The sequence below is a fragment of the Gekko japonicus genome, unplaced genomic scaffold, assembly GCF_001447785.1.
Source record: "Gekko japonicus isolate JY-2015 unplaced genomic scaffold, Gekko_japonicus_V1.1 scaffold426, whole genome shotgun sequence".
Classification (NCBI taxonomy): Eukaryota; Metazoa; Chordata; class Lepidosauria; order Squamata; family Gekkonidae; genus Gekko; species Gekko japonicus.
This window is the reverse complement of record NW_015160848.1, coordinates 865,488-880,309: the sequence shown is the minus strand read 5'-3', so window position 1 is coordinate 880,309 and position 14,822 is coordinate 865,488. Positions and strand designations below refer to the sequence as shown.

Below are 14,822 nucleotides of genomic sequence, written 5' to 3'. Positions count from 1 at the left end.
AGAGAGAGGGGAAGAGAGAGAGAGATCTATCTATACTATGTGTTCATGTGACATGAAATACTCAGGATTAGTTGGAACAAACTTTCATCTGAAAGGAAACATAGAGGAAAACAAGCCACTTCAGAAAGAAATTCAAGAATGATCGACAGAATCCAAAACGATTTGGAAGGATGCTCTCAGAGAGGCCACCCAGCAAGCGTGGAATACGGGACAGTGAAACATGTAGGACATGCAAACCATTTGCAAAGTTGCTGTCACAAATTCTAGAGTATTTGGGCATTCTTTGAGACCACAATTTTTCATTCTGAAAATTATACAGTAACACTTCATTCTGATGGTGATAATCCCATGTCACAAGAGGACATCATAAAAAAGAAGCCTGATATGTATCTTGCATGGCTGGCGTGTGTTCAAAGAAATCCAATCAGCATACACCTTTTTTAAGGAAGAAGCTCATTTTGTTCTGTAGACTACAAGCAAACACCTTGATTATGTTGTGGCTGTTATCAGATTAAACAGTGAATGAATCTCCAGGCTATTATGCGAGAACAGACTAATCCTAAACAGCTTCCTTTCATGCAGATATTCCTGAATGGCATAAACCCTCAAGACAATTGTGAGCGTTTGGAGAAATACAAGCAGACTGGACTCCGACCCAAAGTCCATCCTCTATCCCACAACTGCCTTCATCTTCCTCAGCAATGACCAGGGGTCATTTCCTGCAGGAGCGCACAGGAGCAGAGCTCCGGCAGTAAAGAGCCCAGGGGGTGGGCACATGCAACAAGCCCCGCCCCCTGCTCCCAGCAGCCCTGGGCCATGAGGAGCATGAAGCAGCCAGGTAAGTTGCAGTGGGTGTTGCCTTCTGACACACTTCCGGTGATGTCAGGGGGTGTGGCATATGCAAATAACATCCTAATGAGTTATGCTAATGAGCTCCTGCACCTCTTTTTCTACGCAATGACCCCTGGCAATGACCAGTATGCCACAGAACCATATGGAATAATGTTCAACTGAACTATGTCAATGAAGACCTAAACCAGAAATATGTAAACCATGATCAAAGACATTGGCTTCAATCAAATGGACAGAGGATGGGTGTTTGTTTCCATGTGATATAGGAGATGGGAGGAAGGATACATAGAGGTGCACCTTATATCATGATTCCCAACATTATTCTCCTTCATGTTCCAGCACTTTTCCCACAAATAATCTGTGGCAGGGTCTTGGATCACATGACCCACTGCCTCTATGGAAATAAACTCCTCTGACGGATAGTTGCTCCACACTCCTTAGGATGGAGGCCAGATTTCTTGACTGCCCTCTGTTTGTCCTCAGTTTCTCCCTCTTTTGTCCTCGTGACGACCTACCTATCCTTCTCCATTTCCATCCTGTCTCACTGCCACCTAGAACCTAGAATGATATCCAAGAGGAAAAATATATAGAAGCCACTGAATTGCATTGAGTATATTTCTATAACCTCTTCTATTGAAATCCTGAAGAGATTTGCAAAACGATTAAAATATAAAATACGGTGAAAAATTACAAATCAAAACATTATTGGAATCTAGGCACAGTTAAAAAGCCGGGTACTAACACAGAGCTTCTTACAAGTCTTCAGTAGCAAATCCATTTTCAGATAGTTCCAGCAGGTCTCTTGGAAGAGAGCCACTTAAGTGACCTGAATGTTTCAAGACAAGTTTATATGTCCTAATTCATGAGAAACATCCAAGGGGTTAAAAGTAAAGAAGAAGGAGAAGAAGAAGATATTGGATTTATACCCCGACCTTCACTACCCAAAGGTGTCTCAGAGCGGCTTACAAACTCCTTTCCCTTCCCCTCCCCACAACAGACACCCTGTGAGGTAGGTGGGGCTGAGAGAGCTCTTGACAGAAACTGCTCTTTTTCAGGAACAGCTCTTATCAGAACTACGGCTTGCCCAAGGTCATCCAGCCAGGTGCGAGTGGAGGAGTGGGGAATCAAACCCAGTTCTCCCAGATTAGAGTCCGTGCACTTAACCACTACACCAAACTGGCTCTCCAGGAGAAGCCAGGAGAATTTGATAGATGACATTTCTTGCATCCAATTGTTTTTCACTGCTCATCCTTGGTCACCCAAAAAACCCCACCCAACTTTATTTTCAGGACATTAGCCAAAATGTTCTACAGATGTCATCTGCTTCTGGATATCCTTTTGAGAGATCTAGTGAAAAAAACCTTCATGAAGTGGGTCAGCCTGAGAAATCTTGAAACAAGGGCTGGGCTTATTTGAAGGTTAAGTGGCTAATAATATCAGGGGGCCACAGTAACCTCCCCTGGAATGGATAGGGTTGTGCAATACTGGAGAGAGGGTTTTCTAGTCACGTGGGATCCTTGGGCGTTCCCATGTATAAATTGCTTTAAATTGTTTTATTGTATTTTATTGCACTTTTGTGCCTTATGGTTGTAAGCCGCCCTGAGCCCGCATGCGGGGAGGGCGGGGTATAAATGAAATTAAATAAATAAATAAATAAATAAAGGTCTCTAGTTGAGATAAATACACAAGGAATGTCGAGGAAGAGAGCTAGAGTTTAAATGAGAATGGTAAGATTATTCAGTGAGTTCCATTATGCATCAAAAGAATTAGAGCATGTTAGTAATACATTAGAGTAATAATTAGAGCAAGTGCTTTTGTAGTAATAAAAAAGGATGAGAAGAATGCTTTTTGTTCACCTGTAGCAATTCCTTTTCCCATTCAAATTTCTTTGTATGGACAGAAAGATGAAGATAAAGGACAGAAGAGTGTGTGTGTGGGAAAATAGAATCCCTATGAGATATCGATCTCAGTATGTAAGTCAAGTCGTATGAAGTCTGGTTCCTACATGTATTCTTTCAACATTGTCTTTAAAATTACAACCATTTGTCATGTTATTCTCGTTTAGCCTATGGCCAATATGAAAATAAAACTGAAGTTTCCTCATATTCCCCCCACACACACACTTGATTACTCAGGAGAAGACAACTGGTGAAATTGGTTGAAGAATTTTCATCCAAGTGTTGGAGTTAATATAGTGTGGAATAAATTTCTGGAATTAATAGTCCTGCACTTGAGGATTACTTAGATCCACAAGGGCTCATTCACGCATGGAACTCAACTCTTGATGTTGAAGCCATGAAGTGAAGCCAAAAAGTGCACTCTTGCCAGAACAAGAGTTGACACTTTGAGTGCTGGTGGTTTTGTGTATATCCTTTGGTCATGAATTCAACCCATTAAGTAACTGCAAGACATCTCCTGTGCTCCAATCGCTACTAGACCTACAAAACATCCTTCCTATTTGGTTTTTGCTATCATTTCTGTCCCTCTGTAAGACCAATCTAAAGTAAGGTAAAGGTAAAGGTTTCCCTTGCTCGAAAGCCAGTCGAGTCCGACTCTAGGGTTGCAGTGCTCATCTCCGTTTCAAAGTCGAAGAGCCAGCGCTATCCGAAGACGTTTCCGTGGTCATGTGGCCGGCATGAGTAAACACCGAGGCGCACGGAACGCTGTTACCTTCCCACCAAAGTGGTACCTATTTATCTACTTGCAGTTTCTTGCTTTCGAACTGCTAGGTTGGCAGGAGCTGGAACTAGAGACAGGAGCTCACCCTGTCTTGCGGCACCCGGGTCTTGAACCGCTGAACTACTGGCCTTCCACAGCCTGCAGTTCAGCGTCTTAACCACTTGAGCCACCGCAGCTCCTCAATCTAAAGTACATGAAAGCAAACTGGACATAGGGTTGTCAAATTTTTTTACCCAAATGCTAGAAGAGAACTAATGCAAACTTGGGCTGTATTAACAGAAACACATTGTGTTTTTTTTTTTATGATTAATATTTTATTATTATTAAAAGTTTTGTTAACATGGTGTATCAACTATATAACATTAACTTCCAACTTTTCAAAAAAAAAAAATTCAAAGTGTAAAGTATACCAAGTAGTAGATCTGAGAATTATCTAGTAGATGTTTAGCTTAAGAATTGCATTAAAGATATTTGTTACAACTTTAAAATTATTGATAAACAACCAGTGACGTGCATATTTAGAAATCAAAGAACGTAGTAATTAGAGGTATAAAAATTTGAGATATATTGGGTTGTGTGGTTGGATGTTGTTTTTTGTGATCATTTCGAAGAAAGGTAACCATTTTGTAGATAATCTGGTCTTTTGGGGAAAGTGGTCAATACTTCTGACATGGTCTGTAATTTTCTCGAGGATAAAGAGGTCCCAAACTTTCGTGAACCACTGCTCAATCGTAGGGGGTAGGTGAGATTTCCATCTGGATGCTATGCAGGTACGAGCCGCCACAATCAAGTTAAATATGAGGTCTTTCTTGATCGATGGGATTTGAGGATCTTTCCAGATGTTGAGGAAAAGAATTTCCGGTTTCAGGGGAACTTCATAGCCCGTGATGTTTTTAATTTGCATAATGACTTCTTGCCAAAAAGAATTGATGAATGGACACTCCCACCAACAGTGGGCGTAAGAGCCGATGTTTCCACACTTTCTCCAACACAGTGGTGAAGAGCTTGATGAGGAAAACGCAAGTTTACGAGGTGTCAGGTACCAACGTGTAATGATTTTATATGATTGCAACTGTGTGTTGATGACCGGAGAAGTGATTGTTGATGAGGACCAAACTTTGTCCCATGTTTTGTCCGTGATCGTTATTCCACAGTCTTTTTGCCATTTGTTTCTGTAAGGTAGGTCATTTTTATTGTGAAGATTGAGTAACAGATTATAGACTTTAGAAATTAGACCTTTGGACGAGGTTCCCGATGAATCAATTATATTTTCGAGGACTGATTTAGGGGGTGTTTGTGGGGAGAAAATTTTCCGGCTAGACATAACATGATTAAGTTGAAGGTAGAAGAACCAAGGAATAGGAGTGTGTAGTTTATTTTCCAAGGTTTGTTTTGAGAGAAGGCCTGTTTTGCATGAGATATCTTTAATTCTTGTTAATCCGGCTTTCCTAAATTTCTGTGCTATGTAGAGATCATTGCCCGGTGGGAACCAGCTTTGAAAAAGAAATTCAGCTTGTCTGGAGGTGTCAGGCAGCAATTTTAATTTGAACGTGTCCCATGTGTGAAGAATATCCGATAAAAAGATATCATTGCTGATTTGTTTAGGTCTTGATTGATGCGAATTCCATAGTACTTCTTGTATGGTTTTGGGTTGTAGAAGAGAATGAAGGGGTTGCGCCCAGGTAGCTTTGTCTTTGTAGCATAGTAGTTTGATAGCTGAAACTAACATTGCCGATTTTTGATATAGGGATATATCAGGATAGTTAAGTCCACCTTGGGCTCTTTTTCTCCTTAGGACCTTGAAGCTTGTTCTCTGTTTCTTTCCTTGCCACAGGAAATTGTTCATCTCTTTTTGCCATTTGCAGAGTAATGAAGAAGGAAGGCCGATAGGGATTGCTCGAAAGAGATAGAGCAATTTTGGGAACAAGAAGGTTTTAAGAAGGTGTAACCGATCTATGAACGAGAGCATTTTATTATTCCAATTGGAGAGCGTTGTTTGTATCTCTTGGAATTTTTGTAGGTGATTGATTTTGATTATGATTTTGAGGTCTTGTGGAATTTGGATCCCTAGATATGGCAAAGAAACTGGTTGCCATTGATAGCTAAAGTTAATTTGGATTTCTTGTTTTGTAGTTGGAGAAATACCTATGGGTAATATGCAGGATTTTGTTTGGTTGACTTTCAATCCTGATACTTGTCCAAATGCAAGCAGATGCTGTTGTAGTTTGTGTAGTGATTCCATTGGTCGTGTCAAAAAAAGAAGCATGTCGTCTGCAAATAGGTTTAATTTGAATTTGTAAGGACCTAAGTGGATTCCAGAGATCTTCTCATCACATCGTATTATTTCCGCTAGGGGTTCAAGTGCTAAGGCGAATAAGGCCGGTGAAAGCGGGCATCCTTGCCTCGTTCCTCTATTCAACTGGAACGTATTAGAAGTGAGATTGTTAATTTTGACCTGTGCTGACGGCTTTGAATAGATGGCTGATATAGTTCTTATGAAATTATCTCCAAACTGCATATGTTTTAAGAGCTCAATTAAGTAGTTTGTTTCTAGCGAATCAAATGCCTTCTCTATATCAAGAGAGAGCATTATAGCGTCTATTTTTTGTTTATTGCAAGGTGATATGATGTGCAGGGCTTTGTGCACGTTGTCTGTAATGTCTCTCCCTGGGATGAAACCGGATTGGTCATGATGGACATAGGATGTCAGGATTGAGTTGAGGCGTTTTGTGATTAAGGCAGTGAAGATTTTGTAGTCTTGGTTGAGTAGGGATATCGGCCGATAGGAGGCTGGATTAGATGGGTCTTTTCCAGATTTCGGAATCGTTATGATAGAAGCCATGTTCCAGGATGAGGGTAGGATGCCTGACTTAAGGATTTCGTTGCAGGTCTCCGTTAGATGTGGAACTAGTATCGGTGCAAATTTTTTATAAAATTCGGCGGGGAATCCATCAGGTCCCGCTGTCTTGTTGTTTTTGAGTGAACGAATAATGTCAAATACTTCTTGCTGATCAATCTGCTTTTCCATTTCCAAACGATGTTCTTCCGTGAGTTGTCTAATGTTTGGATGTAAATTTAAAAATTGCTTGATTTGATGCAGAGATGGTGTTGTAGAGGAATACAATTTGTTGTAGTATTCCATAAATATTTCATTTATCTTAGCTGACGATGTATGCATTATACCATTGGAGTCTCGTGCCTTCATTACCGCGTTGGTCTTTCTGCGATCCTTGACCTTCCATGAGAGTAACTTTAACGATTTTGGAGAGTTAACCCAGTATCTTTGCTTTAAAAAAGTAATTTCTTTTGTATGCTAGTACTTTCTATTGATTCCAATAGTTTGCGTTCTGTGGTTAGATCTTTAAAGATTTTTTTGCTGCCTGTTAGTTTGTGTTGTGCTTCTAAAGCTTTAATTTTCGAGATAATTTCTGTTTTGAGTGATTCTCTTTGCTTTTTCATATATGATGCTATTGAAATTATTCTACCTCTGGTGACTGCTTTGAGGGCATCCCATACTACTGCTGAAGACACATCTTCAGTACAGTTAGTTTTGAAATATTGTTTCATAGTTTCCTCAATTTTACTTATTGCTTCTTCTTGGAATAAGAGAGATTTATTTAAAGTCCAATGCCGAGACGTTTTAGGTATCGTATCTGCTTTTAGAGAGCACTGAACCCATGCGTGGTCAGACCATGCTATCGGGCCAATATTAGTGTCCGCTAGCATATCTTTTAAAGATGTAGAGATAAGGATAAAGTCAATCCGTGTGTAAGTTCCATGCCTTGATGAGTAATAGGAGTAGTCTCTAGAGGAAGGGTTTGCAAATCTCCATGTGTCTAACAGAAGGTTTCTATCTAAAATTCCTTTTAGTTTGGTGGATGAGTTAGCAAGTTTCTTGTCATTGTTGCTATGTTGCGATTTGTCAAGTTTTGCATCCAAAATATGATTAAAGTCACCACCTAAGATCACTTCTCCTTCCTGAAAAAGTTGAAGATCTTGCAAGACGGATTCTATGAAGTTTAGTTGGTTATCATTTGGGGCGTAAATAGAAACTAAGGTAACTTTTTTTATCTTCCAGCACTCCCTTAATGAAGATGAATCGACCTTTTGGATCTTTCTTGGTGGACTGGTGTTGAAATCTGACGTGGTTGGAAAGAAGAATTGCCACTCCTCGTGACTTCGAGTTGCCGTATGCATGGAATTGTTGTTGTATCCATTTTGCTTTGAATGTGCTTTTTGAAGATGGTCTTAGATGTGTTTCTTGAAGGAATGTGATGGCTGGTAGAAGTTTATGTATGTTAGATAAGATACGTTGTCTCTTCACAATGTTGTTCAGACCTCGAACATTAAGAGATAAGATGTTCCATGAAGTCGCCATGTCAGGTTGTATGAAATAAGATTGAGTAAGGAGTGTGGTGGATCACGTTCCGTTGCGTGAGGAATATTGCTGTGAAATCTAATGTGTGAGATGGGTTGTATGTTGTATAGTAGTTAACTGTGTGTTGTTGAGTAGCGTTGTATTATTTGAATGTCTCTGTAACTGTTATTTGTAACGTTTAGAAGTATATTGTCTGTATTAAGTGTATTTCTGATAGTCACAATAAGTGTAATCTTTAATACTGATAAATCTCCTTTTGGCAATGTGTATTGGTGTGTCTCTTGAGGTGTTTGTGAATTTATAAAAAAAATTCAATAAAGGTTTTAAATCACTGGTTGTTGTATCATGAACAAGTTAATTGGTTTTCAATGATATGTATTTAAGCAAACACAGAAGTTCAATAAGCTTAAATCTTTGGGAGAATACACACAACTAGTAAAAACAAACTTTCACTTGAAATAGTTAATAACCGCTTGGAATTTTTACGTCACTAAAACTTAACTGACTTTATGACTTCAGAAAGATCTTCAAATATGATGTACAGTAGTTGTAAATATAGTAGAGAACTATTTCAGTTATTAAGAACCTTCAACCTATCAAATAAAATATACAGGTTTAGTTTTAAAATCTATACAATGAAAGCTTATTTCTGATATATTTTGGTGAATCAGTTCAGTAGTCTTACAAAATGCACAGATTATTCAGTTCTATATTTGAGTTTGTGTTGCTATATTTAAAGCTTAGTTTCCTACTTCTTCTAAAAGTTTAAACTGCAGAATTAATGAAATATAAAATTGTAATCAATTTAGGAAGTTAATTAAGCAGATGTTACCAATCAAGTAATAAGAGAAGAAAAAAGAATGAAATTAATTATGAGTGTAATCAATTGAGGATGAGTTGATTAAATTTTTAATATAAAAAGTAGATCATGTATAGAAAAGTGGATAAAAAGTTAGTATACAGTCTCACTTAATCACTCCAAGTAGACCTTAAAGCAATTAATGGAGAACTCTCCAACAACGAGACTGTAAAGAAAGGCGGGTGAAAGAGAACATTCCCCCCTCCCCCTCCCAAACCTTCATTTAAAAGAAGAAAAAAAAATACGTAGAGATTTAATTAGGGCAATGTAACATATATACCATAAAAGTAGTAAGATTTTCAAATAATGAGTCTGAGTGCGGGCTGGATTCCTATGAAGAGATAAGCTGAACAGTTAAAACTAGCGGACCACCATTTTGCCTTCTGCCCGTCTATCTCTACCATCATGGCCGGGTGAGTCAGGATATTTCCTCTTCTGTGAGAGTTTGGTGGGATCGAAATTCGCCATAAGATTCATCTTTTGTAAGAGGGCTTTGCCAGACTCTAGATCATGGGCGAAGTATTGCTTGTCTTTGTAGTTCACTTGCAAGTTGATCAGGTTAGACCATCGGTATCGGACTTTTGCTTGCCTCAGGGTTTCAGTAACAGGACGTAAGTCACGCCTTTTATGAAGTACTTCTTGGGGCAGATCTGGGAAAACCGATATTTTGCAGCCTTGAAATGAAAATGTTCCTTTGGCTCTGGCTGCATCTAAAATTCTCTTCCGTGTTCTTGTATCGGGAAGAACCGCAAGGATGTCTCTGGGGCCTCTTCGGGTTGGATGATTTAGTGGACCTAAACGAAATGCCGCCGTAACAACTGGGACAACGTTTTCCTCCAGATCTAACTCTCGCGCTAGCCATTCAGCAATGAAGATTGATAGTTCCACAGAGATATTCAATGGGTCTGGAAATCCTCTAAACTTAATATTGGGGCGACGATTGGCTGCTTCAAGAGTTAATACTCTGTCCTTAACCTTATGAATTTCGCTTCCAATAAAGCCCACTTCTCCTTTAAGAGCAGCGCCCATTTCTTTAGCTTGCTCCGCAGTCTGAGCAACTGTCGTGAGGGCGATTTTGAGTTCTGCGAATTGGTCGTTTATAGGTTTAATTAGGGCCGACATATTTTCAAATATTTTGTGTTCTAGTGTGTTTAACATAGTTTCAAGCTTTGCTTCCGTCAGAACCGCTGACTTTTGTGACGTACCTTGTTCCTCCGCGGCCATTTTATTAGGATCTTCTTCACCTTCAGTCTCCAGACTCGAAGTTTGGCTAGGTCTGGTAAAGTAATCTGCAATATTTTTCCCAGCTGATATATTTGTAGCCGTTTTGTTTGTGGAAGTTTTGCCCATAATATCTCACGATTTAAACTAATTTTCAATTGATTAGTGAGGTTTGAGAGACGAGGGAGTGCGGAGTAAAGTCTCTAGGCGTCCATTCACTCTGGCGCCAAACCACGCCCCCTCAGAAACACATTGTTCACATCCCAAGAAGTAATAGTTATTAATGTTCATTTGGAGTATTTTGACCAGTTCTGGACACCACATTTTAAGAAGGATGTTGACAACCTATACCTCAGTGAATGACCAGGAAGATGACAGGACTGGGAACCATGGGCATGACTGGTCTGGAGAAGAGAATTCTAAGGGCAACATCTGGTCCTTCTTATCAGAGAGGAGAGGTGTAGAACTATTGAGAGGAAACATCTATGAAATAGTTATTGGTGTAGTGCCAGTTTGGTGTAGAGGTCAACAGCGTGGACTCTAATCTGGGAGAACCAGGTTTGATTCTCCACTCCTCCACTTGCACCTGCTGGATGACCTTGGGCAAGCCATAGTTCTGGCCCAGCTGTTCTTGAAAAAGAGCAGTTTCTTTCAGAGCTCTCTCGGCCCCACCTACCTCACAGGATGTCTGTTGTGGGGAGGGGGAGGGAAAGGAGTTTGTAAGGTGCTATGAGACTCCTTTGGGTAGTGAAGGACAGGGTATAAATCCAATCTCCTCCTCCTCTTCTTCCTCTTCCTCTTCTTCTTCTTCTTCTGCTGCTGCTGCTGCTGGAAAATGTCTTCACTGCAAGAGCTATTTAACAGTGGAATAGACTGACATGGGAGATGGTGGATTCCCATTCTCTGGAGGTCTTGAATGACCATCTCTCAGGTGGAGGCTGTAGCTGCATACTCCTGCATTCAGCTTTTTTAGCAGGATTTTAGTATAGTTGATGTCCAAGATTGCTTCCAGCTCTACGACTGTGGTCACACACACTAAACAATCCACTTTCAATGTATTTTCCAACTGGATTCTGCCAGTTCACACAGTAAAATCCAGTTGGAAAGTGCACTGAAAGTGGATTGAAAGTGGATTATTTAGTGTGTGTGACCGCAGCCTATGACTCTAGCTTTCTTTCCTTCCTCTGCAGTTTCCCACTGAATCCAATTTTAGATTTGAAGTTCCTTGGCTAGAAATTTATTGTGGTTGTTCAGCTTATTATCTTTCATGGTTCAAGGCTGTTATCCAAAGGACCGGACTCTGGCATCTCTACCTATTTCACAAATCTGAGAGTGAATGATGCAACAGCCTGGAACAATGTTAAATTTTTTCCTTTGGGAGGGAGAAGATCCATGATAACTTTGGAGAATTTGCCAGGGGAATGGTACTCAACATGGCAAAAACAGAACACATGATGAGGGAAAGGAATTGCAGCCTAGGACTGGCATGGGGGTGGTATATTAACACCTAGTTTCTTTAATTGAAGCGAAGTCTTCGGAGCCAAATGAACTGCATCCAAAGGTACTGAAAGAACTTGCAGATGTGATTTCTGAGCCTCCGTTGAATATTTTTGAGAATTCGTGGTCACTTTGGCAGCACGTATACTAAAATTGGATTCTTGGAGAACAGGTGAGGTGCCAGAAGACGGAGGTGGGCAAATGTTGTCCCCAACTTCAAGAAGGGGGGAAAGGAGGATCTAGGTAACTATTGACCTGTCAGCTTGACATCTATACCTAGAAAAGTTTTAGAACAAATTGGGGGAAGGAAGGAAGGAAGGAAGGAAAGAATTCGTGGTCACTTTGGCAGCACGTATACTAAAATTGGATTCTTGGAGAACAGGTGAGGTGCCAGAAGACGGAGGTGGGCAAATGTTGTCCCCAACTTCAAGAAGGGGGGAAAGGAGGATCTAGGTAACTATTGACCTGTCAGCTTGACATCTATACCTAGAAAAGTTTTAGAACAAATTGGGGGAAGGAAGGAAGGCAGGAAGGAAGGTCCAATAGCCACAGCCCTTGTGAGTGACATCTGTCACTTACAAAAACTGAATGTTTCATTTGTAGTCCAGGATTGGTGAGAAAACTACAATAGAGCACATTTGACAGGAAATACTTGGGATTAGATGGCATGGGATTTCATCAAAAAGGAAAAGTTTTGGGATTTTTTTTCATCTTTTGGGCATGGAATAGAGGTCACTGGGGTGTGAGGAGGTATTTGTGAATTTCCTGCATTGTACAGGGGGTTGGACTTGATGACCCTGGAGGTACCTTCCAACTCTATGATTCTATAATTTTATGAACTATTCCTGTATTTGGAATGCCAGTCCACAGTTGTGAACATCAGACCTATTCTAGAGATGCTACTGAATGTTGCAGCCCATCATTTCATTTTGAAGACCCGTTTTATGATCACATATATATACTTTGCCACTCATAAGCTGGGGAAATGATCCGTGTGAATGAAATGCTCCATCAGAATACTGGACAGGAAACAGAATGCATTAACTTATTTTGAAGCCGAAGAAGTGCCCTCAGTATTCCCATGACTAACTGCTGGGAAAGAACAAACAAGCCCAATATTTTACAAAAGAATGAAATTGAAAAAAGATCAAAGCGTTTGAAATGATAAAAGGTATTGTGCGGAGTTGACAGTACACTAATCCTTTTGCTTGACGCCTTTAACTTTATTAAGATAATTTGATGTCATGCAAAAATTAGTTTGTGTCACAGGCATGTTAAAGCCTCCGGCACAAAGGGGTGGATTCAAATCTGTTAAGGGGGCAGCAGGGGACACAGACGAGATGGTATAAAAAGGCTCCCTGAGCTCGGATCTTCCAACAGCTTCACCAGACGCTTCTTCCTTCTTTTGACTTCTGGTCTTTGGAGACGTTGGTAAGTGAGATTTTAAAAAAATGATGCAATTCCAGTGGAATTCACGGTGACTTAAGTTTGATGGCAACCTTCTTTCTCTTAAACTATGTTTATCTGTTGCATTTGGAGATTTAGTAATACAATTCCTATTTGCTATATAAAGGTAAAGGTAAAGGTTCCCTTGCTCGAAAGCCAGTCAAATCCGACTCTAGGGTTGCGGTGCTCATCTCCGTTTCAAAGCCGAAGAGCCAGCGCTGTCTGAAGAAGTTTTCGTGGTCGTGTGGCCGGCATGACTAAACACCAAGGCGCACGGAATGCTGTTACCTTCCCACCGAAGTGGTACCTATTTATCTACTTGCAGTTTCTTGCTTTCGAACTGCTAGGTTGGCAGGAGCTGGAACTAGAGACAGGAGCTCACCCTGTTTTGCGGCACCCGGGTCTTGAACCGCTGAACTACTGACCTTCCACAGCCTGCAGTTCAGCGTCTTAACCACTTGAGCCACCGCAGCTCCCTATATTTGCTATATAATAGAGTCTAATTATATTATATTTGCTATATAATAGAGTCTAATTGGGATTTCATTGTGATGGAACCCATCGTTCTCACAGGATTCTTCTTCCAGTTTAAGGGGCTCTTTCTCCAACTGAGGAACAACTTGAGTTGGAGGAAGTCTCCTTAAACTGGATGAAGGATTCAACTTTTGGTCAGCAGAGCAGTAGGACAGGGGTAGGATCATCTCCATTGATTCTTCTCCTGATGTATGGTCCATATTATTCTCCACCTTGTTGTTGTTCAGTTGCACAGTCAAGTCCGACTCTTTGCAACCCCATGGACCAGATCACGCCAGGCCTTCCTGTCTTCCACCATCTTCTGAAGTTTGCTAAATTTTATGTGCATTGCATATACGACACTGTCTAAGCATCTCATCCTTTGCCGTCCCCGTCTTCTTTGACCTTCAATATTTCCCAGCATCAGGGTCTTCTCCAGTGAGTGCTCTCTTCTCATTTGGTGTAGTGCGAGAGCCAGTTTGGTGTAGTGGTTAAGTGTGCAGACTCTAATCTGGGAGAACCGGGTTTGATTCCCCACTCCTCCACTTGCACCTGGCTGGATGACCTTGGGCAAGCCATAGCTCTGATAAGAGTTGTTCTTGAAAAAGAGCAGTTTCTGTCAACAGCTCTCTCAGCCCCACCTACCTCACAAGGTGTCTGTTGTGGGGAGGGGAAGGGAAAGGAGTTTATAAGCCGCTCTGAGACACCTTTGGGTAGTGAAGGGTGGGATATAAATGCAATCTCTTCTTCTTCTTCAAAGTATTTGAGCTTCAGTTTCATTATCTGGCCTTCCAGGGAACAGTCAGCTTTGATTTCTTTTAGGATTGACTGATTTGATCTTCTTGCAGTCCAAGGGACTCTCTGGAGTCTTCTCCAGCACCATAGTTCAAAAGAATCTATTCTTTGGCGCTCGGCCTTCCTTATAGTCCAACTCTCACAGCCATACATGACTACTGCGAATACCATTGCTTTGACCATGCGGACTTTTGTTGGCAGGGTGATGTCTCTACTTTTTATCATGCTGTTTAGGTTCGCCATCGCTTTCCTCCCAAGGACCAGGCGTCATAATATAATATGGGCTGCGATCACATGGGCAGGAAACTGCGGGGGGGGGGAGCGTGGCTATTAGCCCCGGGGCAAAATACCTCGCGGCAGCAGGACCAGACGACCCGGCGAGGTCCCAGTGAGATCCCGGCAAGGTCCCGTGGTTAAGGTGGAGGTGCCGATCACATGAGCATCTGCACCTCCACCGAGAGCATCCGGCCGATTGGAAGGGGATGGAACGGGCCGTGCACAGCCCACTCTGGGCAGGGTCTGTGGGCTGCTCATGGGGAGGGGAGGGGGAGTTACCCGCCGGATCCCCCCTCCCCACCAGCA

General features: G+C 41.2%; 1 protein-coding gene across 1 annotated transcript in view; it reads left to right on the top strand.

The window, feature by feature from the left end:
- Nucleotides 1-12,857: 12,857 nt before the first annotated feature.
- LOC107118276 (beta-keratin-related protein-like) overlaps nucleotides 12,858-14,822 on the top strand; it is a 6,626-nt gene continuing 4,661 nt past the window's right edge. The window contains exon 1 of the mRNA XM_015420583.1: nucleotides 12,858-12,917. The gene's annotated coding sequence lies outside the window, so the exon portion shown is untranslated. The remainder of the gene's footprint in view (nucleotides 12,918-14,822) is intronic.